The sequence below is a fragment of the Castor canadensis genome, chromosome 15 (genome assembly GCF_047511655.1).
Source record: "Castor canadensis chromosome 15, mCasCan1.hap1v2, whole genome shotgun sequence".
Lineage (NCBI taxonomy): Eukaryota > Metazoa > Chordata > Mammalia > Rodentia > Castoridae > Castor > Castor canadensis.
In genome coordinates this window covers 3312034-3339551 of record NC_133400.1, presented here as the reverse complement: position 1 = coordinate 3339551, position 27518 = coordinate 3312034, and the positions used below count along the sequence as shown (strand labels likewise).

At 57.8% G+C, this 27518-nt stretch overlaps 1 protein-coding gene and 1 non-coding gene across 5 annotated transcripts in view; both read left to right on the top strand.

The window, feature by feature from the left end:
- Positions 1–27518, top strand: part of Gse1 (Gse1 coiled-coil protein) — a 361804-nt gene that overhangs the window by 294100 nt on the left and 40186 nt on the right. The window lies entirely within an intron of this gene.
- On the top strand, positions 13324–13396 carry Trnag-acc (transfer RNA glycine (anticodon ACC)). Its single transcript has one exon. It is a non-coding gene; the product is annotated as a tRNA-Gly (tRNA).

Sequence of the window (27518 nt, the reverse complement as noted above, 5' to 3'; positions counted from 1 at the left end):
CACAACCAGCATCCTCAGCTGGCCCTGGTGTGCTGGCTCCTCTAGGGGCTCTCAGGATAGATTCCCGCCCTTCTGGGAGCCGGGCCACTCCAGCTGTCCCACTGCCAGGCTGCCTGGCCAAGCGTGCAGCTGGGTCTACTTGGTTGTCACAGGCCACCGCTGCCCCTCCCACCATCCTGCTCCCAGGCCCTGTATAGAGAAAGTGTCTACTCTCCCACTCCAGATCGGCCCTGTCCACACACCTGTGCTCGGGGCCCCTGCTGTGGAGGAGCTGCTGCTGGCTCCTCCCGCCCCCAGCCTCCCACCCCCAATCTCCCCAGGAGGAGGCACAGTAGCACTTTGGTTTAAATAATTCCAGGAAGCAGCCTGGGAGGGATAAGTGTCCACAGCTGCCAGGGGCTGCACAGAGCTGGTTTTTATTGCATTACCACCTCAGAGGAAGGGCTGGTTAAGGCCTGTCCTCCTCGCTGGGCTCACATGACCTGTGTGTATGTGTCTGTGTCTCACAGCCATCTCCCTGGCTTGGAGTAGAAGGAACAGGATGGCCCCCGACCTGGGGCAGGGGGTGACAGTCACAGCCTGGCCACTCTTGTATGCTGATTAAAACCCCCACCCCCAGCAGTGTTTGCAGAGCCTGGCTGTAGAAAACGAAATAAAATAAAAAACAGCGGATGGGAGAAATAAAGGGGGAAAATGGCGGTGCTGATCCCCGATTGCTAGCAGATGGTGCTGGTGTTAGGAAAATGAAAATACATGCAGTAAATTTGCTATTTGCGAGTGTTAATTTCTTATCCCAAGGTAGAACCTTCCCTCTGGCCCGAGCCAGGCCATCTGCATGTCCATAAAATACATTACAGCAGAAGTGACAGCGCGACAGCGTGTGCATTTGGGGTTCCGGGTGGCCGGGCTCCGAGGGGAGAGGAGGTAGGAGCAGTGCACCTGCCGGGGTCCTGGGGATGCGCCCGAGGCCTTGTGCCTCTAGCTCCGCTTTCTCCAGGTGGGCTTTGCAACTCAGGCACTTTGTTGGTTTTGTCCCATCATTGAGCAGAGGCCAGGTGGGGGGCTATTAGGAACCCTCCATTCCCCAGGGAGCCAGCTCTGTAGGCTGGGGATACCAAGTTCAGGTGGGTGATACAAACATCGGGGTACCTTCCTGCTCAGTAAAGTGGCATCACCCTGTCAGCCTTCCTGGCTGTCTCCCTGACCTTTGCAGGACTTGACCTTGCTGGGCCGCCTTTTGTCTGTTGTGTCTGTTCTAAGGATGGTCCTCCATGACCAGCCACCCGGCAGCCCTGCTCTGGGTACAAGGCTGTGCCTCTCCGTCCTCTTTCCAGAGACCAGGGGAGGGCTGTTTGCACCCATGCCTTTGGTGGCAGAAGACTGATCTCAGTGGCCTGGGGTCACGGTGGTGATGACCTCTACGGCTGGCTACTTGCATCTTGCTCAGTTCCTACCAGGACAGAGTAGGGTTGTCCCTGGCTTCTTAGAGAATAATGTCCCCTCCAGGACATTGGGCTTTCAGTCCTGCTGCCCTTGAGGGTGGCCTTGGAGCCCTTGAGGCGCTGGACATAAGCAGACACAGCACACACTCCTAGAATGGCCTGTCTCCCCTCCCCCTTCCCGCTGTGTGCTTTGGCGCCCAGTGCCCCTGCCTGGGCCGCCAGGCTGCTAATTGCCAGTGTGGGGACGGCTTTATGATCGGCGAGAGTCCCCACATCTGGTCAATGCTGCGTCTGTAATTCAGCTGACATACAACCCCAGCCAGCTCTCCAGAGGCAGCGATTAAAGGCTCCTCTCCTCCCTGGCTGGTGAACAAGCCAAACTCCGGGCTTTCGTTACTTCTCGGGATTGATAGGCTCTGCCCGTGACCTTTGCCAGGACGAGAAGTATTATCAGGAACATTCTGTATTTCCCCACTCTGTGGGCTGCTTATATCTGCTATCCATGCAGACAGATGTGAGGTCTTTGACTGCGGGCTTTAACAGGGAGCATCTTCCTGGAGGAAGGAGGCTGCCCCTCGCCTTCTGGACCCTCGCCAAGGGCGCCAGAGCCAAGAAGAATGTGGAGAGAGCACTGTGCCCCCAGGTTTCTCTCCCAGGCCTGGGCAATTCATGTGGCATGGTGACCCCTGCCGAGCTGCAGGCCTGGTGAGGGCCGTGCTTGAGACCTCTGGACGCTCCATGGGGCTGGGGGCTGGGTGGGCAGGGCCTGAACTTTCCTGGAAGAACTGCGCCTGGTGTGTTGTTTCCCTGGCATCTGCCAGTTCGGCAAGGGAACCATGTGTGCCCGTGAGAGACCGAGTTACGTGTGGCACAGTATGAGTGTGTGCGTCTTTGCTGGTGAGGCAGTGCGAAGGGACCTGGCTGTGGGGGGTCAGGCCTGGCTCCCACTGCATCCACCTCACCAGCTGGGCTCTTGCTGCCCGCTTTGCCTCTTGGAACCCATTTTGAGTCTGCAGAAGGTGCCCCAAAAGGCTGGCAGGACCGAATGTGCTGAGCTAGGTGCTGAGGGACCCGGGGTGGGGGGTGAGGGAAGGTCCTGCAGGACAGATCCTCGCCTGGCTCTCGAGCAGCCTGTGTCCTGTCCCGAGGGCCACCCTCCCCTCTGCCCAGCTCCAGGGAGGTCAGATGTGAGCCGGGGGGTGCTGCCTGTTGTGCCCAGTGGGTGGGGAGACCTGGCAGGGAACAGGGGTCACAGACCCCAACATTGGTTGGGGTTATGCCTATGGTGTTGAGAGCTTTTGGGGTGCTAGGGAATTCATCAGGCCAAAACAGACAAAATCCCCCCCTGCACCACCCCCCCCGCCCCGTTCACATCCCAGAGCAGTGCTGACCGCTAGGGCTCCACAACATGGAATGTTCTGGATCTGTGGTCTGAGCAGTACTTGTGCCTGTGCCATACCCCTCTGGCCAAGCAGGAAGAGCACCTGTGTGAGCAGTGCCTGCCTGGGCTTCCTTCTCCACCCCTGTCCCATGAGGTCTGCCAGGACCCTTGCGGCATACACGGGAGTATTCCTGGCCCCAGCCCCCTTGCTTGGAGCAGATCCCAAATACTTCTGAAAACTCGGCTCCTCGAGGGTACACTTCTCCTTTTTGTTTTCATATCCAGCTTCCCATCCAGAGCTTGGCATTTCAGGGGCTCCTGGAAGGAATGACAACGATCATGAATGTGACTGTGTGACAATTGCAACTCTGCTCTTCAGGAGCTGTGTGTCCTTGGGCAGGCCATGCACCACCTCTGTGCTCAGAAAGAGTGGGGACACAGCACCCACCACACAGCACGGGTAGCGTGGACACTCAGGTATGGGGAGCAGCTCCTGCACTCCAGAAACTTCTGTTTTTATGAGCATTGGAGGAAGCCAGTGGTGAGAGGGGGTTCCCAGACACCCCCACTGGCTGCCCTTCCTCTCTGTGCTCAGTGGCCCCAGAGAGACCTAGATCAAATTGTTGTATCTATGAGTGTCACCCAGTCTTTTAGAGCTCGAAGGAAGGGTGACTCATCATTGCTAGCCCCTTCGTTTAGAAACCAAGCCCAGAGACCACAGTGACCTGACTGGGGTCACACAGCCTGGCCAGCCACCGAGCTGGGATCCCACTCTGGGTGCTCTGGCCTAGTGCGTGGGTCATTGCAGTGGCTGTCACCTACCTGAACAAACCTGTTCTCTCTGTGTGCCTGGATGAGGTGTTCCCCATGGGGAAGCTGTCTGGAGGGACGCCCTACCTTGCCTTCAGAAGGAAGGCATCTTGGCTCTGCCGGGGACTCAGCATGGCTTTGTGGAGGCTGAGCCACCTGGGCGAGTGGCAAACTTTCCGAGCCTCAGTTTCCTCATCTGTAAACCAGCTGGGCTGCTACCGAATGTGCCTCAAAGGTGGGGGCAAAGGGGAATGAGATAACCCTAGTCCAGGGTTCACAGCACCAGACACCAGTGCCATGGGCCGTGAATCCCTTTGCTCCACTCTGAGCTGCACAGCCCGGATGGGGTGGAAGGGACAGTCCTGGCATGGTGACCACCCATAGCTTTGGCAGCTGGGTTGCAGCTTGCCATATCCAGAGGAGAACAGAGCTTAGGGTTGGCTGCTCCTCTCCAGGACCCCGAGAGACCAGGCTCTCAGCAACGTCCACCAGGCCCGCTGCCTTGATTTCCCCTAGCAGGGGCCTGATGTCAGGGGAGGGCTGGAGGCCATAGTGTAGGGGGACAGGGAGTGTGGTTCCCAGTGCCACTCATCTTCCTCCACTCCCCCTCCCCCGTGCACCCCTGACCCTGGCCCTCCCCAGCCTCCCCTCCCTAGCCCCCTGCCCCAGGCCTGTGCCAGCACAGCCTGTGTGAATGTCTAATATCCAATTGTATTTGCTGGGCTCCAGCCCATTTGCATAATCCACACAGTCACCCTGGTTTTAATTGCCCACAACTCTGCAGAAAGATCATGTGGTTAAGTGGTAAGTCATAATTAGATAAATAATTGCTTTGGCCACAGCAAGCTGCTTTTGTTACACCTGCCATCTGCTGGACCCGGTTTTTCTTCTGGCCAGAACAATGTGGTAGTGATGACAGAGCATGCTGGCTTCTCCCTCGTGGGGGCGGAGGGGCTCGGAAGCAGAGCCTGGAAAATTGCCCGGTTGCTGGGGTCTCTGTCTCAGAGCAGGCGCACCCCACACCCGCCATCCATCACCCAGCGTGGTTAATGTATCGGAGGGGCAGATCCGACTGCGGGAAAGGGAGGGGGTGCAGGCCAGGAGAAGGGATGCTGGGGGAAGGGGCAGCAGGGGCCTCCCACGCAGCCTGCCTGGGGCTTGGGGCTGGCAGGCTGGGCAGGAGGTGGCTGTGCCGGGCCTGGGGACGCTCCCTGGAGGCCAGCAGGGGGTTGGCGGGCAGGGGTTGGAACCACAGACCTCCCTGTCCGCCGTGGTCAGCAACTCCATCTGCTCCTTACTGGAGGCGTCTTTCTTTCCACACTGCAGGCCCATCTGTGAGCCCTGAGTCTCCAGGGGAGTTGTGGACACTGGACTGGCAGGTCGCCTGGCTGGGCCTGCCACTCACTATCCGTTTCCACTGGGCCTGTCTCTGGGCACTGGGACTGCTTCCAGCTGCCCTTGGTGTACTCACCCTTAGTCACGCGTCCACTCTTCGTGTCTGTCACTCACTCCTTCATCCGGCAGATGCCCGTCAGCACCTTCCAACCAGACATGCGGGTTCTAGAACTGCTCCCTGTGACTCAGGCCCTCGCCCAGTGCTCCATTGCGTGTCGCCAACTCTCTGCCTGTGTCTCCATCTGCATATGGTGGTCATTAGTGGCCCTGTGCTGTGGGCTTGTTGAGGTGAAGGGGTGAGAACAGGGAGGGACGCTGTGAAGATCTGTGTCCAGTGCCTCATGGTGTTATTCGCGTGGCTGTGTGTGGTGACCACCCTCCTCGGCCTTCAGGGAAGCCCACAAGGATATGCAGAGTATGCCGATGCTGTGTGGTGGGCAGGGCCCAGGAAGGGCACCTGGGAGAGAAGGCGGGGTGGGGGGGGGTGCAGAGGAAGGGTTTCTCCCTGGGCCCACGCAGACCTGCGTCCCTGCCGGCCTCTGCACTTCTGCTGAGCACAGGTGGGCACTGAGGCCCCTGGCCCTGCTCCTGGAAGACCTCCCAGGCCTCACAGCTGCCCTGTAGGCCTCAATTACTAGGCTTTTCGAGTGTTTGCAACCAGGGGTGCCCAGGAAGCTTCATGTCTCAGGCAGGTGGGTGTCCAGCCTCATTGTCACAGCTGGACAGGAGACAACCTTTGAACTCAGGGCCCCATACAGGGAGCTGAGAGCTCCTGAGACTGACTCTGGACACCCACCCCCCGTCACCATCTCACCAATGAGAAACACTCAGATCTCCCTCCTGAAAACCCACCAGTGCTGTTGGGAAACTAGGCTGTGTTCACATGACTGGACCTTGGGAATATCAGATATTTTCTGTGTTTTTCCATCCATCTTGCACCCGTCCACTCCTCCATTCAGACTCCTCCCTTCACCCTCTCCATCTATCATTCTCCTTCTTTCCTTGCTTTTATCCATCAACTTCTATTCATCACTTACCCTCCTACCCGCCTTCCCACCCCATCCATCTATCCATCTGTCTTATCCATCCATCCTACCCTCCATCACCCATCCTTCCATGATTTGTCCACAGTCCATACAGGTGGTCTTAAGGTGAGGTCCTTGCTCTGCAGAGCTCGGGCTCCTTGCCCACCCCTGCACCACACCCATGGGGCCATGGCCATGTGCTAGCTTGATGATCGCCACCTTGAAGGAAGGGGACCCAGCCAGCCTTGGCTGCAGAGCCCTGTGCTGATGGGGAGATGAAGGCTTGGAACCCCTCCCCGGGAGGGGTTTGCGTGGGCTTCTCCAGTGTTCCTAGACTTTGCTTTCCAACAGTGACCTTGGAGGACAGCTGTGTATCCCAACTCTCTGTAGTTGTGTTCTGGATTCTTCCCCAGAGCCCCAATCTCAGCTTCTGCCTCATTTCCTCCACCAGCATGTGAGCACCTCTCAAACCAAATACCTTATGCCTTAGCTCACAGAATTTGGTGGTTGCTGCTGTCTGATATGTAGCCCCCAACGGGCACAACTAACTATGTGTGGCTATTCAAATCTAACTTTTAATTTAATTAAATAAAATGGAAAATTATCACCCCACAAGGGACCATGGGAACTTTTTCTTTGCTTCTTTAAGACACATTCTCGCTATGTAGCCCAGGCTGGCCTCAAACTCAGGATCCTCTTGCCTTGGCCTTCTGAGTGCTGGTACTATAGGCATGTATCACCACACCATGCCCTGTGCAACTTTTCTATCGGGTAGCACATGGATTCTTAAAAAGATGTGCTGCCCTCGGCTCTTATTGATCTCATGTTAAATCTTTCTGGATTCTTCCAATAAGGAAGGGAGGATTAAGCTGGGACCATGTTTGAATTTTCATCTTGTCTGTGGTACTGTGTGACTCGGGTTCAGCTGCTTGACGTCTCTGTCCTATAGAGATGGGATTTGGGGACTTTTGGAAGGGTACCTGCTGTCTCGGGAGGGTAGAGAGGAAAATGGGGATGGAATGCAGGAGGTTTGTAGTGTCACTCAGGCTTGGAGGCTGTTGTAAAATCAGACACATGAAGAAGTAGGTGCTCTCAGAAATGTGCTTCCTGAGGCCTGGACACTGGGCAGACCCAGAGTTTTTACTCTGTCTGCAAAACACAGTCTGCAAGAGAGACAGTTTCCTTTCTATCTCTGGCTTTCTTTTCCTGGCCTCGGTTTCTTTGTCTTCTTCCTCCTTGGTGACCCCAAGGGTTCACTGCTGCCACCACCTCTGGTTTCCTGTCCCTGTGTGCTGTGCCTGGACAGGTGGGTGCTCACCAGGCCTGCCTGGCCTGGTCTGTGGGGCTCAGTGGTTGCCCTCCCTTCCCTGCAGCCTGGCTCTGTGCTCTCTGTCCCTCTGCCAAGGCACATTTAAAAGTGTTTGTGATTTACAGTGTACTTAAGAAAGGCTGGTGCTCTGCATAGCTGAGTGGGGACAGCCAGTCCCCTCTGCCTGGACCCTAGGCTCTCTCAGTCATCCAGAGAGTCCCAGCAAAGGCCAAGGAGTGCCCCTCCTCCAATGGGCACAAAGGGGTGACTTGGGCTGCTCCCCATAGCAGAGTGCTGGGGAGGGATGGCTGGCTGGGTGGACCTTGGATTGATATCCAAGTTCTGTCCAGATGGGCTCCGAGGCACGGTCCCTCTTGTCCACCTTGCTGACTCCAAATGAAGAGGCCTCATTTGCCAGAGCTGTGGACTGGGATAAGTGATGAGGCCGTGATCCTCCCTGTGGTCACCATGCAGTGGCTGGGTGCCAGCAACCATCAAGGCTCAGGTCACCTAGGTATCCTCAGCACCGTTGGACCCTGCCTCACGCCCCTCCCTTCTGATCTCCCTTAATCGTTTTCCTTGGCTGTGTGAATTAAATCCAGTAACCACAGGAGACGTCTGTGGGTAAGACCCACTCACATCTCCGGGCACCGATAGAAGTTGTTAAATGAATAATGCTGACTTACGCTGGGGACCCAATTCTCTCCGAATGTAATCCCCCTTCCAGTTACCCAGAGCTTCCTGGAGAAGTCATAAAAGTAATAAACACGTCTCCATATCAGAGCCCCGTACTGCAGCCTCGAATCCTTTTGGGGGAGAGAGGCTGGGAAGAAGAAATACTTCAAAATTAATTTTGAAAAGAAGATCACACCACGAGTCAGATGACAAAGCCAGCTGGTGTCATTGCTGTCATCCAATGGTTCTGACAAGATGAGCCCCAGGGCACCCCCCCACCCCAGAGTGGGGCAGGGCGACTTTGAGAAGGTGGCCTCCTGGGGTCCACCCTTGACCCCCAAGTTAAGGGGCTGAAGTAGGCGGGTGTGGTTTGTGGTGGTGGAGCTTGGGGATCCTGGTCCCGAGGGGCTGTGGAGGTGACTGGAGAGAAGGGTGCCTGTCCATGTCTGCCTTGGCCACCTACAGCCGTCAGCCTCCTCTTGCTGCTGTAGGGTGGGAGACATTTGTCATAGTCCTGTTCTCCTCTTCTTGAGATCCCCACCTGTCCCTGTCTAGGATATAGCCTTGTCACCTGGGGGCTAGGGGCGACAGTCACCCAGCTGGGGGCAAGGTTTTCATGTGCCTTCTCGCTTTAAATGGGAGGATGGCGACTGTCCCTCAACCAGAGGCCTGGCAACCTCCTTCACATGGCCCCCAAAGCCATGACCTGTGACCATATATACACATATCCTTCCTTAGCTTTGTGCCACCGGCCAGGGACACAGGATCGTCATTCCAGGACCTCCCAAGATGACGTGGTTCCTTGGAATTGAAGCTTGCTTCTGAAGCGCCACCCTGGGTTATTAATGGGGGCGCTCAGATGGGGTGAGAGCGGCATGGGGACTTTCCCAAGGTCACAAAGCAATTTTCAGGCTGAGCCAGGAATAGAACCCCTGAACTGGACTGCAGCTAACCCCAGGCTCAAACTGCTGGACAGGCAGGTCTGTGCGGAGCAGAGCTGAAGGGAGGAGAGGGGAGGGGGCCTGGTTCCAAGATGTGGGCCAGGGGGAGGGGCAGAGGAGCTGTCATCTGCCTGAGGCCTGATGGGAAGGCCAGGTCCAGGGCTGTCCCCAGGGCCTCTGTCACTCCTGGGAGAGCAGCATGTCTTGAACTGCTGGACAGGCTGGTGCTGAGTGGTGACAGCTGAGTCTGTAGCTGATGGCTGTAGTCCTGTGTGCTTTTGTGTGCTGTTGTAAGATCATTTGGGAGCAGTCAGGAAACACCAGAGGCTCAGTGCTTGTTTTTCTGGGAGCTCCAGCTCGGCTGGAGGACAGGGAGATGTGACACTAAGGCTGGGGAGACAGCTGTCCTCTGCAAGCCCGAGAGGCTGGGGCTGAGGCTGGGAGGCTGGGGGCTCTGCTTTGGGCTCACTCAGGAGGTCCTGCATCCTTTTCTCTGCTGAGTTTGCTGTAGGGCAGGAGGGATGCCTCCTGGGGCGGGGGAGGGGCTCAGGTCAGCTTGGCGGTGGTTTCCGGGAGGATTTGTGGAGGACAGAAGTGTTAAGGCCACTTCCTCTCTGCGGCTGGGTCTCCTGTGAACAGGGCAGGAAGCGATGCTGGAGGACTTGGTGGGGGTTGGCCTAAGGGCCATCTGGGAGGCCTCCCCAGAGGAGGCGGAGTTTTTAGCTAGGGCTGCAAGAAGAGGTGAACCCAGCAAAGGAGTCTGGGAAGGGCCAGGGTGATCACCAGGCTGGGGTGCACTTGAGCACAGGTGAGGGCGCTCTGAAACTCACTGGCCTGCAGAGGAGGGAGGGTAGAGGACCAGCAGGAATGCTGGAACCAGGGCCTGGCAGTCTGCAGAGACTGAGATTACAAGCAGGATGGAGCCTGTTTGGAATGGTGATGGCCTGTGGAAGCCCCAGGGGCAGGTGAGGAGAAGATCCTGAGGAGGCATGGTTGGAGGAGCGGGGATGTGTACAGCATTGCAGCCTCTGGGGAGGCTGGCTACAGAGGGGCTTTAGCTGAGAGGCAGCTGGGAGGAGGTGTTTGGGTGGGCTCAGGACTGGAGGCTGGGTAGGGCAAGTGAAGGCCCTTCCTGAAGAAAAGGGAGAGCTGGAGCAATCGGGGAAACTGAGGCAAGGATGCCAGTGTAATGACAGCTGACTGCAACCCTAGGTCACTGGCCAAAAGCTTGACATCAGGCAATTACTTCAGTCCAAACTTTCTTCTTTATTTCAACCTGTGACACCAAATTATAAAGACAAATGCAAGAGCCAGAGCCAAAGACTCCTTGCAGCTGTTGTGAACCAGCAGAGATGAGGGCCTGACCTTGACCTTGCCGTCCCCCCAGGGCTGCCTCCCATATGGGCAGCCAGCAGGGCAAGGGCAGTTCCTGAGCCATTGAGGGGGCTCTTTTGTGTGTGGCTTTTAGAGTCAGTTGGGATTCAGTTGTCCCAGTGATAGTTTGGGACTTTATGACAGGCAGGGGATAATGAATCAAGATGTGTCAGAAGCCAGGGGAATGGGAGAAAAAAGTGCTGTTCTAGAATCGGGCTCTCTGAGTTCAAATCCCAGCCCCACAGTCCACAGCCTGGCACACTGACCAATGGCAAAGTCAAGGAGGCAGAGCTGCCGCCTGGTGGCAGAGAGGCTTACCGTGCCAGGGGAGGTGTTCAAGGGCTGCAAGGCCCTCTGTCAGCGCTATTCCACACAGGAAAGTGTAAAGGATTGAGACACGCAAACTTGATCAGGGAGAGAGGATACTCAAATAAGTTCTGGAGACATCTTAGAGTTTTTGTGGGTACTCGTGGAGCCCTTGGGGAACAGCTTCTGGCCTCCTGTCACTAGCAGTTTCCTGGCACCATGGAGATGTGTCCTTAAAGACCTGTGGTTGAACGTAAAGTCTCTGTGTGGTGAACTGGGCAGGGTCTTGGGTGTTCCCATCCTTCCTCTGAGCCAGCTGGTGGACCAGGGAGAGAGAGGAAAGCCCCTCACTGGTGAGCACAGCTGATTTATCTTTGCAAAGCAGGATCACATTCCAAGCATGATGGTGCACGGTTTGTAATCCCAGCACTTGGGAGACTGAGGCAGGAGGATCGAGAGTTCCAGCCCAGCTGGGTACACAGTGAGATCCATCCTAGCTTAAAAACAAAAAGAAAGAAAAAGAAAAAAGCAGAGTCACAGTCCTAAGGAGCCCTGGAGAGGACCCCCAGATTTCATGGTCCCACCATGTTCTGGCCTGGCAGAAGTGCTCGGATGGGCGCTCCCTGCCTTTTCCCCCGGAACCACACTCACCTGAAGGCAGGTTGGGGGTTCTGTTGCCATCTGGGGACCTCCGCCAGCCTGGTTTTCCATGCTCCCCTGTGGGCTGCTCTCTCCTGTTCCCCAGGGTCACAGCTGGCTGCACTCCAGCCGGTGGCCAGGTGGCAGGAGCTGCTCATGGCCCTGCTTAGAGACAAGTGTAGACATTTCAGTGTCATGACCTCCAGATGCTCTGAGCTCCAGACAGCAAGGCCTGTTCTTTCCCTGGCACAGAGCGCTGAGGATGGGGGCGACGAGAGCTGCAGCTTTGGGGGGAGGTCAGTGAGAAGGAGGGGACACTGTGACCCCTCCAACTCGGGGGCTCAGAGTTGCATACTGAGACAAGCAGAGCTGTGGCTTGTCCACGGGGGTGGAGGTGGGGGCAAGCCAGGGAGAAAGCTCACTTGCACATGAGTGGTCTCCTGTGACCATGTACCTCCAATGCTCAAGGGCTGTAGTGCTGGGTGACAGGGAGTTTCCAGGGTAAGCTGCTCTTAGGGGTGACTGCTGAAGTCCCCTGGAAACTATCCACCCTGCCCTGCGTCTGCCTCTCCCAGGGACAGGTGTTGCATTCAGATTGAGTTTTTTTTTTAATTGAGGTGAATTCTCACAACATAAAATTAACCATTTTAAAGTGTATAATTCGGCCAGGCACGGTGGTGCACCTGTCATTCCAGCACTCAGGCAGGAGGATCGTGAGTTCCAGGCCAGCCTGGGCTACCTAGCAAGACCCTGTCTCAACACTAAAAAAGTGTGCAATTCGGTACACTTAGCACATTTGCGGTGTTGTGCAACTACCGACTCTGTCTTAGTCCAAGACATTCCTATCACCCCAAGGAAACCCGTCCCCATGAGCTCCTCCCTGTCCTCCGTCCCAGCCACTGCTCTGGTTTCTGCCCCTGGATTATCCTTTCTGGACATTCCACATGCATGGAGTCACAGCCCTGTGGACTTCGTGTCTGGCTTCCTTCACTCAGCACCATGTTTTCAAGTGTGTATCTGAGCTTCGTTTTTTTCTTTGATTTTTGGAGACAAGGCCTCACTGTGCAGCCCAGGTTGGCCTGGAACTTGGGATTCTCCTGGCTCCATTTCCAGAGTGCCAGGATGACAGGTTTGGGCCACCACCACAGACATTCATTTCTTTTTAAGGCCAAATAATACTCCACTGAATGGACAGTACATATTTTAACCCACCAGACAGCTGACGAGCATCAGAGCTGGTGTCACTCCAAGACGGTTGTGCCTAGTGCTGCTGGGCAGGCTGTGCGTGGAATTGCGTCTGTTCTCACAGTGCTCGTGAGCTTGCAGCGCAGATCCGGACTGCACTCCTCTTCTGGCTGAGGAATCTGGCCATCCATGCCCAGGTGGGCTGGGAGGAGGGCAGCCTAGCTGAGTGCTGTCAATATTTTAATAATTGCTAACTCCAGAGGCTGGGTGTCCTACTGGATCCCCTTTTCTCCTACCCCCATCTGGAGATGACCAGTCAGGCCATGGGACCTAAAGCCCACATGGGGCTGGGCTCGTCCGCAAGGCTGAGGTGGGGAAAAGAAGGAAGTCTGCTGCCCTGTGTTCACAGGGATTCAAGTGAGCATCATCTGCCCATCATCGGGTCTTGCACTGAAAACTGTTTCCTCCTAAAACTACAAAGTAATTCCGCTGGACTCTGGCAGTGTCACCAGCCCTGGCTCTTTCTAGTTCACTATCTTGTCTGCTTGTCAGGCAGATGGGGACAGGTGGTGCTATTGGTATATTAACAGCTAGAGAACCTGGGCACAGTAAGGTGGGGACCAGCCCAGCCAGACACTGACCAAGGTGGCCTCTCTTCCCATACACAGGGTAGGAAGAAAGTCTGAGAACTGTCTTTTAAATTTTTCTTTTTAGGTCAGGCAGGCCCAGTGGCATACACACCTATAATTCCAGCTACTCAGGAGATATAGGTGGGAGGATCAAAGTCCAAGGGCAACCATGGGCAAATATGTAAGACTCTATTTGAAAGCAAAAAAGGGCTGGAGGTGTGGCTCAAGTGGTAAAGTACCTGCCTACCAAGCATGAGGCCCTGGGTTCAAACCCCAGTGCCACCAAAAGATAAAATTTTCTTTTTTGTGGCTGAGGATGTAGTTCAATGGTAGAGCACTTGCTTAGAATGTGCTATGCCCTGGGTTCTATCCCTAGCACTGCCAAAAATATAAAATTAAATTTGCTTTTTGTATGATCACGGAGTGGGGCATAGTCTGGAAATTAGGGCACATCTAGGAAGAGGGGCTGGAGGGGGTGGCAGCAGGTAGAAAAGCCTGCCAAGGATGTTGGAGGGGTTAGGTGGCGAGAGAGGGTAATGCTAGGGACGGGACAGGGGTTTCCAGGAGGTTGGAGGCCTGGAGTGGCCTGAGAGCTAACCTGCCAGGCTCTAACTGTTAAGGGGACAGAAGCCTTGTCCCCTAACTGTTGGTGTCTAATTGACTTTATTTTTTTTATTTTTTATTTTTGGTGGTACTGGGATTTGAACTCAGAGTCTCACACTTGCTAGGCAGGCGCTGTACCACTTGAGCCCCTCCTCCAGCCCAGACTGACATTGTTGAAAGTGACCTGTGTGCCCCATGCATTTTGACTCTTGGGCCTCCTTGTCACCCCACCCCCTCATCCCCAGGAGTTTCCGCTTTCTGTCCTTGAAGCCAGGGCCTAGCTGTCTGGCTCATCCCCTCTCCACGCAGGGCTGCCAGGTAGACGGGACCCAGCCGAGGATTCTGTGGTTTTATAAAAGCCTGCTAAAATAAGACCACTCAGGGGCCTCTCCCTCCCTACTTTACATCACAAATGTCGACAGTGGGGAAATTTGGCCAGGTTTCTCTCAAATATAAAAAGTGGGAAGTAGGCATGGGAGGAAATGCAAACCTGATATCCCCACAACCACAGTGCAGTGTGTGACACTGGACCTGGGGACACAGACGCACTTGGTGAGCCCTGGGAGCCTCCTGTATGCCAGGGCAGGTGCTTCACACAGCTGCTCTGGTGGCTTCAGGCCTCCTGAGCAGGTTCCTGCTGGACAGCCAGCAGCCCTGTGCCACCCATGGAGAGGAGGAGTGTGGGCAGCAGCTGGTGGCTCTGCAGGGCAAAAGCTCAGACCAAGTAGGTACCAGTTCTTCTCAAGATTTCTTCAGAAACCGAACTTGACCAAGGCAAGGCCATCCAAGCTGATGGTGACTAGCTTGTGTCCCAAAGACAGTGACAGCGGATGAGGCGGCGGGGGGGGGGGGGGGTCTGGGTCACTGATGACTTAGAAGAATCCAGAACGACCAGCTCCTATCTCAGTAGTCTGCACCACTCCAGGGTCCGAGCACCACCCCCTCCATCCACCCTTCCCCTGCCATACAAAGTTTAAAGGTTTTAAATGCAAATCTTTCTCTTTTATAGATGCCAGCTGTCTCCAGAGAGCACGATGCTCAACTTTATTGTCCAATTAGCTTCCCATATCTGGGTACTGGGGAGCTGGGGGAGGCAGGAGGGGGAGGGGAGCAAAAGCCCCTGAGCGGGCTGGAAGCTGCCCCTGACAGTCGCTCATCTGGGGTGGGTTGGGGAGGCTGGTCCCCGGCTGCAGTGAGAGGCAGGAGTGGGGCCGTTGGGCTGGAGTAGTCCCCTATTTAGAGACATAAAGGCCAGCAGCCTGGTGCACACTGGCTCCCTTCTTCTCCCCTCGAGTGGCCCTCCCCGCCCGCCTTCCAGCCGTGCTCCTCGGCGTCCCCATTCACCGGGGCTCAGCGGCGCTCACAAAGCCAGGCAATTAGAATTGAAAATCTATGCAAAACAGCTGTTAACTGATTGTAGGGAGTGCAGCTGTGTGCGGGGAGCCAGGCACTGGAAGGCCAGGAAGTGGGGTTAAGAGGAAAACTCCGGTAACCGTGTGTGTGTGTGGGGGGGGGGGGGGGGCGGGGGGGAGGTTCCTGCCAGACCTTCGCCCCCAGTGACCCTGGACCCCTGATAGCTAGGGAGCATCCGAGATGAATGGGGTGGGTTTCCCCAGTGTTGTCCTTCCTGGGAGGGTCAGCAGGGATGGGCTGGGCTGCCTGTCTGTCCTCTCTGCCTCCATGCTTCCCTGCATGGTGGACCCATGCAGCAGCTGTGGGTTCAATACTAACACAGACACTGGCTTGGGGGGGGGGCTGTCACTGCTGTGAGACAAGAATCCCTTGTCCCTCTGGGAAGAGACGCCTGAAACCCCACCAACCACAGTGTCCCCCATGGGAGCCTGGAAAGATGCTGCTACTCAGGCCCCACAGGGAGACCTGGGCTTGGTGCAGCACCGGGCCTGGGAAGCTGCATTCTCCGATCCCCTTTATTTAAGGCGGGCTCCTAAGAGTGGGAGGCAGCCTGGAGGGGAATTGAATTCCGGAGGTGGGATGGGGGAGCCTTCTTGGAAGAGAGATTTGAGCTGGGCTTTGAAGAAGGGGTGGGATTTCTGGGCTGGTGATAGTGGGGCGAGGAAGATGGCATGTGAGTGGCGGGGCGCAGAGCAGGAGGCACTGAGGATGGATGGAGTGGCTGGGCCTCCTTGATGGGCGGTGCTGGTGCTGGGCGGTGGTCTAGACTCTGGTCCTTGGCCAGGCAGGTGGTTACCAGAAATGCTGCCCGGTGTGAGAGCCCCCCGGGTCTGAATCAGGCTTGTGTTTGAATTCCTGAGCCTGAGGCAAGTTAATTAACCTTGTCAGGTCTCCTGACTGACTGGGTAGCAGAGGTCAGCGCCTGCCTTGCAGGGCCACGGGAGCTGCACATGTTGGAGGCTGGCTAAGTGACAGTGATTGTTACTCCCGCCCGCATTGAAGTCCTGGTCCCTGGTAGTCCCTCGTCCCTCCAGAGGCAGGCTGAACAAGGTATGGTGCCAGGTGGTGGATATTCAGGGGAAGGAGTTCTGTCCCCTGCGTGCTGGGAGCAGCAGGTCAGAGTGAGGAAGATACCTGTTTGATATCCGTCATGCATTCTGTGGGCCCCCGAAGGAGGCAGAATGATGAAGGCCAGGCGTGCAGGAGTCCTGGCATCCAGGGCCCATCCTAGGCCAGGCTGGCACCCTCGCTAGGAATTGGGCTTGTTCAGTGTTAGGTGGTGCCTACACCCGTGAGCCCCTACCCTGGCCCTGGTGGGGACCCAGACTGTACTGAGGAAGGAGTACGCTCTGCAGCAGCCTTTGCGTTCCTAGTTTCTTGCTGCCTCCAAGCGTCCCACCTGCCAGCACCTCCGACAGCTTCTGGCGTCTGCCCCCTGGGCTTTTTTATTGAGGGAAGGGTGTGGAATTTTCGGTTTTGTTTCTGAGAAGACTCTTGGGAAACAGCCTGGAGCACTGTGAGTTTGTTGAGTGAATAACCACCCACCTGTCTTGGTTAGAGGCATGCCTTTCTTTCTGGCAATCCCTCTGGGCCTGTGCGCCCCACCCCCTCTCAGTTCCTCACCGGGGGAGTCGGTGAAGGCACTCCTGTTCTTCCAGGTGGAAGGCCTTTCCAGCCCTTGGGCGGTACATGGTTTCCTAAATCCCAGGCTTTGTGGAGGAGGGGCTGGAGTTAGGGATCCACTAGTCATTGAAGCAGGTACTCAGCCAGGAGTGGCCCTTGTTCCTGCTCTGGGAGACCCAGGGTGGCTTGGCGGGGATCTAGGTGTGTGGCAGGAAAAAGGTGACAGGACCCTGGGACAGAGCACAGCACGGTTCAGGGTCCTGGGGCAGGTCTCCTGTGGGGGGGGAGGTGTCCCTTCCCAGCCAGGTTTCTAGGCAAATGGGAATTGGGGAAAGACGCCAGGATGGAGCACTGTATGCCCTGGCGAGAGTAGTCCGCCAAGGGGAGGGGAATTCCCCAAGGGAGGCTAGCTTTAGCCTCAGTGCGGGGGGAATTAGGAGGCTAACAACAGGCTCTTTAGCAAGAGTGACTGTACCTGTCCTTAAACCGGGAGGAGGCCATGGCCCAGGATTACTAATTTCCTCAGGCCGGGTGCACTGTCACCAAGTGTCATCCTCATTTTCATCTGTTGGCCACATAGCTGGCTCTCTGCTGCTCTCCAGCGGCTGCGGGCATGTCCAGCAGCTCTGCATCCCTCGCACAGGCTGGGCTGGGGACACAATCCAGATGAGCATCTTGGGGCGGACTCCTCTTTGACCTCTGTGCATTCACCTTGAGCACTTCTAGGCCTCAAATTCTGCATCTGAGACGGGGTCTGGACCACTGGCCTGGAAATCCAGTGGAGCCAGAGGCATAGGTGGGAGGGAGCAGCCAGTTCTTAAAAAAAAAAAAAAAAAAAGCCAGGTGGCACTTCTCAGTACTGGTCACCCACAAATTTTTATGGTTGGCTGGCCTGATGCCGTGCAAACAGGTGGAAGAACTTGCCTCACTCCCGCCTCACGCCAAAAGGGCCGCCTCAAGGGAGAAAGGAAATGGTCAGGTCCTGGTGAGATTTGGAGCTAGGGCCTGGGTGTCGTTACCTGGGGAACCTAGCTGGAAGGCAACTCAAGGCCAGGTGCGACATGTCCATTTGCATTTCTTCCCCTCCCCCCAGCAGCCTGTAATCCAGGTGGGAAAGGGCCTGGGCCCGCCCCGGAGGTTTTTAGTTTTGTTTTTACGGCTCCAGGCCAGTTGTTGACTTCTGTCCTGACACCTCCCTGCACTCCCCCTTCCCCCAGCTTGTGATTCCCGACGGGGTAGAGGAGCCCCACCCCCTCCCCGGTCTCCAGGGGCCCTGTGAACCCGCCGGCCAGTGCAGGACATAAATTTCCGGAGGCTGCGCTGCCGAGTGGGACGTAAATTAAAGCGTGGATCAGGGCGGCGGGCCGCGGAGGGGGCGCTGCGGGGAGCGCGTGGATAGTGAGCAGGAGGCACCCCCACCCCCACCCCCACCCCCACCCCCACCGGTCCAGGGCGGCCGCAGGTAGGAGCGGTAACGGCGCGGCCCGTTTCCCTTTTCGTTTGTGGTCGGCCAGGGGCCTTGTGCAAGGCGGAGGCCGCGGCCCGCGTGCGCCCCCACTCCGTGTGCCCCGCGTGCGCTCGGTCCAAGATGCACCGGGGGAGTGCGCGGCTGGGGGCGCCCGCCAGGCCCCCCGCTCCAGAGGGCACAGGCGGGTTCCGCTCCCTGCTGGCACCGGCCCCAAGCGCTCCCGGCCGCCAGCGTCATCGGGAACAGATGGATGGGGGGTGGCTGGCGCCCAGCGCTCGCTCCCGTCGCAATCCGGGCTGGCGCGGGGAAGGAGGAAGGCGGGGGAGGCGGCCCGCGGGGACGGCAGCGCGCGCTTGCCAAGCACTGCGCGGGCATGTCCTGGGGCAGGTCTGGGGCTGGCAGCAGTGCGGGCTGGCACCGGGGCCGAAAGTTGAAACCCGCAGCGCGGCGCTGGGGCGGCCCCCAGGGTGGCACCGTTGCCTCGGGGCTCAGAAGTATGAAAGCGGTGGATTAGAGTGCTGTGTAACGAGGGCGGGCAAGGAGAGACCCCGGGGCCTGGCCGCGACCCGACCTCGCGAAACGCTGGGAGTTCCCAGCGCGCGTAGGGCAAGCTGCCAAGGCTAGGGGACCCCCCACCCCCCCGCCCCGCCCCGCCCCTTTGACACCCGCGCTTCTTGGAGTTCAGGGCGGCGCGGGGGGTGGGCTCTGAACTGGTCGCCTGCGCCCGTCGTGGAAGGGGAGGAGCGGGGGTGGGAAGACGGGCACACAGTCTCTCTCTGCGCCGCCTGTGGGTGCCCAGGAATTTCAGGACGCTCCCTGAGTCATCCCAGTCAAGTGCCTGGGTGAGGTCGGGTATATATGTGTGTGTGTTGGGGGGGGGGTGCTAGGAATGGGGAGGCGCTGCGCTTTGCCGGTGGCGCGGTGGGTCGTGCCAGTTTCTGGAGGCGGGCGGCCTCGCCTTTGACCGCAACCCCAGCTACTTAATGATCCCCCTGGCACAGCGGCGCCTCCGTGGACTCCAGCTTTTGAAACCTGGGCTCTTTAAAGAACTAGTTCCCCTCCCCCATGAAGGCTTTCCCAAAAGTTCTTTACGCCCCCACCCCATTTAGAGACCTGAGTTTAAGTCCTTTAGAGTTGGGGGTAATCATCAGATCAGGCATCTTGGGGAGGGTAGGAGGATCAACACTACGTATCTTGTGTTGTCTTCTTCCCTCCTCCCCACCCCCCACCGGGGTCGAGAAAGCCCTCCAAAAGACTTCCAGGGAGCTGGACTTAGCCGCCCGCTCGCTAGTGGTCAGCTTGGTGCCAGTCACTGTCCTAGGCGCCGAGGAAATGGCTGCGAGATGTGGAAGGGTTCTGCTGTAGTGGTGGGCACGCTGTAAGCTGCTGCTGTCTACTCTTGTAGTCAAGTCACCACTCTTGGCCACCAAGGCCTCTGAGATTCGAGGGCAGTCTGACGAGGGTCCTTGGGGGCATGGGGGTGGTGCGACGCTGGTGTCCTGGGCTCACCTGGCAGGCCAGGCTGGGAAGGGGCGTGTGACCACGCTGGGTGCACCCAGGCGCCCGTCGGTGCGCGCGCGTTTGTGTGTATTTGCGGCTGAAACCCGACACCTCCCGCTGGCTGAGGTCAGGGAGCCGGGAGCCAGCCAGTGGTCCGGGAGTGGGCGGCGTTGCGCTTGGGTGTGTCCTCGGCGGCGGCGACAGCAGCAGGTGTTTCTTGGCCGGGGCCCCGGAAGCTCCACCTCCCCAGCGGGCCCGAGCCGCCGCCGCCGCCGCCGAGCAGCCCCGGGTGAGATAAGCAGTTTAGACAAACACTGGGCGACGGTGGCTCCAGCATGTGTCAGGCGAGGCGGAGCTGCGGGGCCCTGGCATGAAAGGTGAGCGCGCCACGGGGCGGGGGTCCGCGCGCCCTCCCCTCCCCTCCAAGTTCGCGGGTTCCGCGGGGGCGGCCGCCAACGGCTCCAGGCAACTTCCCCCGGAGTGCGAGAGGCGATAAGAGCCGGGAGGGCTGGCAGCCGACCAGAGGCCACCCTCCCCCGCCCGCGGGGCGCAGCCTGGGCGGCCGGCTCTGGCGGGGACTCGGCCGGGTTCGGGGGGCGCGTGAGTGCGCGCGGGCGGGTGGGACGGGGGCGTCTCGGGGAGCTGCTGGCGCTCGGGAGCTGGGAGGAAAACTTTGCGGCGGGAGGAGGCGAGGGGGCGGCTGTGCGCCCCGCGGCAGGTGCTGGAGGGGGTGCGGGCGGGGCCGAGCGGCTTGGATTTTGGTTTTGTTCCCCTCCCCCCTGCGCCCCCTCGGTGCGGGAGGCCACGGAGAGGGCGGGACCGCAGCCTCTGGCCCTCTGACCCCGCGCCCTGCGTCCCGGGGAAGGGTGCGCTAGGCCCGCCGCCTGCCTGCGCCCCGGGCGCGCCCCTCCCCCCGAAGATGGCTGCCCAGCTTGGAGGTGGGAGGGCGATGGCACATCCGCCGCCCCCCGCCCGCGCTGCCCTTTCCCTCCCAGCCCTTCCTGCTCCGCCTGGATGCGCCTCCCCGCCCCCCCCCCGCCCGCCGGCCGGCCGTGCTGACGGCGGTGAGTGGCCCGCCCGAGTGGAGCCGATTCAATTATATTGCAGCACCAGAGACACCTCGTCGCCCGCCCGCCTCTCTAGCAGGCTAATTAAATTCCCTTCGTGGAGGCGGAGCGGGAGCTGGCTCGCCCTCCCCGCGCCCGCCCACCCGCGCTTCCCGCCTCCCCTTCAAGTGCGGGGTGGGGACGCTGGGCGGGGGGCACTTAGGAACGTGCAGTGCAGGCTCCGGGCGCAGGCCCTTGGGGAGGCGCCTCCCAGAAGCCCGGGGCCATGCGTCCCCTTGGTCGGAGTCACGTTTGAGTTTGGAGGACTGTGAGCCTGACCGGGTAGGAGGGGGGAGCACATGCCGCCCCGGGCTGAGTGGTGGATGCCAGCCTTAGGTTTGGCTGTTTTGAAGCAGTCTTTGTCTCAAAGTGCATTTAAAATACACTAAACCCTTGCAAACCCCTGCTGTGCCTTATCTGACGCCTTAGGGGCCCACACAGGTTGGGGTTTGAAAACAAACGAGACCACCAAAAAAAAAAAAAAAAAAATCCCTTTGTAAAGGGGGTTGGGAACAAAGGAACAGCCCAGCTCTGGGAAGGAGCATCCCGCCTAAGCGACATTTCTAGGAATGGGGACAAAGGGGCAGGAGGTCCTGGTGGGGTACTTGGCAACATGTCCCCCTGGAGCAGGCCTTTGCCTCTTCCCTGGGATTCTGGGCCCCCCAGGAGGAGAAGGGGCCCCTCAGGGGAGCAGCCTTCCTCTGAGAAGGCTTCCTTTGGTGTTACTTAAGGTTGGAGTACTTAAGCGTTGCTCACCCTGTGTTTATGGGCTGCCCCCACCCGCAGGCAGGGAACCTGAGGCGCGGGCTGCCTCTGACTCAGCCACTGAGCTGGCCACGCCACAGGTGACAGGGGCCCAGGGCGCAGGCTCTCACTAGCAGCATGTGTCATCCCAGCTGCTGCCATGCAGGGTGTCACGCCCTGCAGGACAGCCCAGGAAATGCGGGTCTTTCTCTGAACAAGCCGGTCACACCTGACCTTGCCTGGGGGGAGGGGAGGGGAGGGGAGGGGTTCGTGATGGCCCTGAATGTGGTTGGTTTTTGTCACTTGGCCTGGCAGCTGAAATAGATGCTGAAGCCAGGAGGGGAATGAGGGGACCTGCAGCTGGAGCCAGACATGGTTTTAACACTTGGATTTTTATTTCCTGGAGCCTAGGGGTGGTGCTGGTGTGGAACTGTGAGGCCTGGGGTCAGCCCTGCCTTAGGAAGGAGGTGGGAGGCTTGTCCTGGCTCCAGGCACACTTCTGTTTGTCCGCCTGCCTGCAGCCAGGCTCTGAACAAGGGAGGCGGCAGGCGGTCCTCCACAGTGCAGGCCCTGACCTGTTGGGGGCAGCTTTTAGGATCCTGACTTGTCAGAGTTGAAAGGGGTTTGTAGCCCTCCTGGTATTTTTAAATTGCTGGGCGCCTTTAAGTTACAACCTCCAGGTTTGTGGCCCCAGCCTGGGGCGATTGAAAAGTTCCCAGGTGAGGAGCTAGTATGTAGGGTTCACTGCCCTAGCAGGGGAGCAGACCCAGGCTCAGAGGCTAGCGGCACTGGCCCAGGGCTCACACAAGAAGCCTGACCCTTTTGGAAGCCTCTGATGGCCTTGGCAAAGCTTTCTCCTCCGGCCGGCCTCTGGCTGAGAGTAACTTCCCTGTCTCTGGAGGAAGTTCAGGCTGCAGACCCAAGAGGACCTTGTGGTTTTGGAGCAGAAGTGGCGGCCTCTGGGCTCAGCATCTCTAGCCAGAGGAAGGAGAGGAAGGTGTGCACAAGCACCACTCTGTGGCCGACCCTGGGCCTGCACCTCCTAGTTGGGGATGGTCCTGGCCCGCTGAGTCCCCAAGTTCCTCTTCACCCTTAGGGCAGGTACGATCTACCCCCTTGCTGTGAGGGACAGACCTTTGGGTTGGAGCCCCATGTTGGTCTGTTTTTTCAAGAGAGTACCAGTGAGGAAGGCCAGGCTGCTACCTTTTTTCTTGCCCCCCCCCCACCCCACCGGAACCCGCAGGGGCTTGTGGACTCAGCTAGCAAGGCCGGTTTTTCCTGGCCCTATTCGAAGCCTTGGAATTCCCAGCCTGGGTTACTCAAAAGTCCAAAGCCTGCCAGGGTTGGATGGGAGCCCTCTTGGGGTAGCATGTTAATTACCTGTGTTACAGCAACAGCAGTGTCCTCCAGTCCTCCAAAACCACAGGGCTACGTGAGGCCTGCCTGCCTTCTCCCGCCCTTTCCCAGCGTGTGGGGAGAGCCGTGTCTAACCTGCAGAGATCCGTGTTTCAGGTGACATTTCAGCCTGATGCCTGTGCTGCAGCCCAGCCGTCTTGCTTTAATTTCTTCCCCCATGGAGTCTCAGATCTCCGAGGCCCGGCCAAGTGCAGCACAGGCTGCGTGCTACTGGCTTCACTTACGTCCCCATGCTGGCCTTCCTCCCCCGGCCCAGGCCACAGCCTGGGAGGTGACGTTTCTGAGTGTTCCTGTCAGTGAGAATTTATCGAGCGTCTTCTCTGAACCCAGCCGCGTGCTCGCTGCTGGGAGGTGTACAGACAGATAAAACAGAAGCTCGTCCAAAGCAGCCCTTTGCGGGCCTGCCAAAACGCACGCTCGGGGGCCTTTTAATCTTGCTTCTACAGCTCTGTCTCCCCTACCAGCCGTCTCACGCACACCCTCCACTCTGGCTAGATGAAACCACACGGTGCTCTGTCCTCTGGGCCTAGCCAGGACCTGTCCTTACATGGGCTGCCCTTCCCTTGTATCTCTGTTTCCTCTCTCTCACCCCCCACCCCAGGGCTAGGGGAAGTGAGAGCCTGCCTCCCAGGTGCTGGGATGGAGGCCAGGCCTGAAGGCTGGGCCAGGGCTTAAGGTGGCCTTTGGTTCGGTCCTCAACTGCCAGACAGCTGTGAAGAAGGGTTGGGCTAAGCCTGAGGTTTTTGAAGGGTCCCAGTGGGACTTGAGGATTCCTGGGGAGGAAGGGATTTTTAACTGGAGGATGGGGTGTGTGGAAGCAGCCCAGGGGGTCTTATTCTGGGCTACAATTCTGAATCACCTGGGAGGCTTGAAAAACATTGTGCCCCTGGCTAGCCAAGTCCGAGTCTCTGGGGCATGTCTTGGGCGTCTGTAGGTGATTTTGGTATGCAGTCAAGAGCTAGTAAGGTCCAGCAGGGCGTTCTTCTGGGGAACAGGTCAGTAAGATGACTCAGGACTTCCCTGTTTCCAGAATAGGATAGAAACAGACTGGGGCTCAGTACCTCTCCCCTGAACCAGGGCCTGATGTCTCTGGGCCGTGTGTTAACCTCACTTGGCCTGGTATGCTCCAAGCTCTTGTGCTACTGGGACTCTCCTGTGGCTGGATGATGGGATTCTGGGTCTGTCTGGGTGGATGGCTGATCCTGCAGTCCTCCTGCCTGTGGTTGAGGCTTTGGAGCTGCCAGATGGGGTGGGGCTACAAACGAGCATCCCCTCCCCTGACTGTGTTCCCAGCTGTCAGATGGGCACTCTGTGGCCCCACAGAGCCAAGGATCAGGGGCTGTGATGCATGCTCCATGCTCCCAAATGGTCAAAGGGCAGAAGCAGGTGAAGGGTTGAACTGGGCCTAGAGCAGGACTTGGCCCCCAGTGAGCATGGCTGTTATGGTGTTGGCCAGCTGTTCTGGCAGTCCTCTCACCCAGGGGGCCTGGGCTCTCGACCTCAGGCCTCATCTGAGGGGTTTGTACCCAGATCTTACATGTACCTAGCCCTGACCAGCCCTGTAAGGATGTGCATTACAAACCCAGAGGCTCTACCCCACGTCCCCCCTGGGAGGGTTTGAGTTGAAGCTGGGCCATCCACCTCTCCCACCAACCCTGCTCAAAGGCCCAGACTCCTGCTGTCCCTGCTGTGTCCCCACTGCAAGAGTTCGCTCGCTACATGCCTGATCTGGGCCGTTGCCACCCTTGAGGCTCCCAGGATCTCAGGACTCCTTGGGGTACATGTGTGCACACGACCTGTGACCCCTGCAGAGACCGTGGATCGGACCTTGGGTCTGAGTTCAGGAGGCGCTTTAACAACCTGCTCTTCCTGTGCGGCCCTCAGCCCTGCCCTTCCTGTGCTTAAATGGTGGGTCTGTGGCCACAGGCAGCAATAAAAGGTATTGACTATGTGCTTTTGGTCAGCGCTGTATTGATGTCGGACAGGTTAGGCCGTCCCCAAGGAAAACCCACATGTCAGGCTGAGGACAGTAGTTTTAGGAGTGGGGAAGGAGGCAGGGGCTGTGGGCACAGCCTTCAGATCTCCTTGGTGCTGACCCCCAGGCTTCCCGCTTCTCTGGGGTAGCTGGGTCCAGAGCACTGGCAGCGGACAGCCAGGTTCCTTCCCAAGGTACTGTATTCCCAGGGCAGGCCGGACAGGTCATAAGTGACTTCGGGAAGTCAGTGACCAGATGGGGACAACCCTGTCTGTGTCTTTGCACCTAGAGATACTGATCCCTCCCTGATCAAGGCCTGCCAAGGCCCTTAGCACTCAGACATTGGACATTGTGCAGTATGCCAGGCATGGGGCATTGTTCCCACCCCAGTGAGCCCCTCCTGCCTTGGGGCTCTGCACCGCCGCAGAGGAATTCTCCCCACTTAACCAGTGAAGAATGGGGCTGGGGGATTCACCTCCCTACAGAGGCCCTCAGCACAGAAGGGACAGACCCAGCCCAGACTCAAGTGCAGTCTCCTTTGTAGCCCAGACGGCAGGGCTGCAGACTGGCGTGAGGGGGGCCCTGTTTAAACTGGGATTCTTCACCCTGCCTTGGAACACGAGTGGATTCTTCCATTCCCTGCAAGGTTTATCTGTGAGTGTATTTTTGTGATTTTGTTGTTGGGCTCCTCACATGTGAGGATGTTATAGGTGGCCAGTGTGACCTGATGAGCTGTTAAAGCTGGGCCAGGTGAGCACACTGAAGGGACCTTTGCATCCCAGTGGCTCCAGTCTGTCCTTATTCTCTGCCACCTGGTCGGTGAGGGACGGTTACTGACGATACTCACAGATGAGAAGGGCCAGCGCTTAAGAGTGCCTGGCCTGACCCCACTCAGCCAGTGGTCGTCCCTGAGCTGATCCCCTTGTCATGGGATCCTGAGCTGCTGCTGGAGTTTGCTGGGGAGGGGAGGTGTGTGCTGATGTCTGACCTCCCTTTTGAGGTCAGCCTTTCCTCGATTTCTCCTTCCCCCTGAACTTATGTGTGGCTTGTAGAACTGTACAAGCCTGAGCCCTGGACCCTGTTGCTTAGGCACAGGGATATATGGAACCGCTCCCCGCGTTCCTCCCAGCTGTGCAGCAAGTCCCCAGCTTACACTGGTTCACCCTGCCATCTTGACAGTCTAGGTTTGAGTTGACATCTCCCCCGGGGCAGTGCTGTGCAGTGCTCTCTGCACTGCCAGCAGCAGCCTCGGCCACGAAGGGAAAGGACCCTGGCTCCACGGCATCCTGCGTGTTTCCCTAACTGTGCATTTTGGGCATCTGGCCCCATGTAAGGGCCACACCTGCCCTCTTGTCTCTTGAATGCCTGTGCTGGTGTTTCTCCATTCGGGTCTGGGTGTGGGGCGGTGGTTCCTGGATTCTGGGGCACACATGCAGCCCTCCACCAGCACGGTGGCATGGAGTGGGACTGTTGGTGAATGGGTTTAAGAAGGGAAGATGGCTGGTGAGTGCTTTAAATCCCTAGAGACGGGCCCCTCAGCCCAGTCTGAAAATCCGAAATGCTCCAAAATTGGAGTGCTTGTTGAGCACTGACATGACAAGTGTGTTCTGAAGACCCCTGGGGTCCTCAGCCTATACTGCTTGTGGCCCCCACAAGATCCTCTGGTAAACTGGTCTGCTTTCCCAGGTGGGGTCCTAGGAAACTTTGTCACTGGGTTTTACAGTGCCAAGCCAGTTCTGCGCCTCGGCTTTCTGCTAACTTTGCTAGAAAACTTACAAGTTCCCCATTGGAATTCTGGAGGGGTGCATGTGTGTCAGGAATTGCAGAGGTTTAGGCTTAGCAGTTGGCCACTCTACAGTTGACAAAGACAGTTGTAACCAGCAAGAAGTGACTGGTTTGCCCTGGTTGGTGCCAGGCTTCCGTCTACACTGCTTGTAACCCTGGTTTGTGACTAGAGGGAGCCTTTCCCACATGGTCTGCATCTACATAGTGAGGCATTTGATGATGTCTGGGTATGGAATGAGGGGCTTTGAAGATGGTAGATGAGTCTGATGGGCAGACACCATTAGAACTTGGAGTGGTCTAGCGCTTACCTTCAGTCCACGCCCGCCATATTTCCTCAGCTCAGGTGGATCCTATTGGGGAACCCCAGGGAAAAATAGTAAAATCACAGGGCTCTGTCTTTCTGGGGCGAGTAGTAGGAATTGCATTTTTTGGGAAAGCTGATGTCACTTTTATCACTTGGGGCAAATCTTGCCTCATACAACCTGACTTTGATTCAAGTGTGACCCACCTTCAGGTTGCCAAGCCAGAACCAGGGCCCTCCCGGGCGACCTCGCCTGACCTCTGTCCCATTGGCATGCTGGTATCTGTCCTGAAGTTCCTCCCGGAGACCCCGTTATCCCTGGCTGAAGCAGAGTCAGGACTGGGATTGGGGGTGGGGGGGCGGACGACAGGTTATGGCCACCAGGAGACTGGCGGGATTCGTGGTTTTGTGGTTTCTGAATCTTCCAGAGAAACTGGAAGTCTTCACTGTACTTGAAGCCTCCTGTTGTAGCG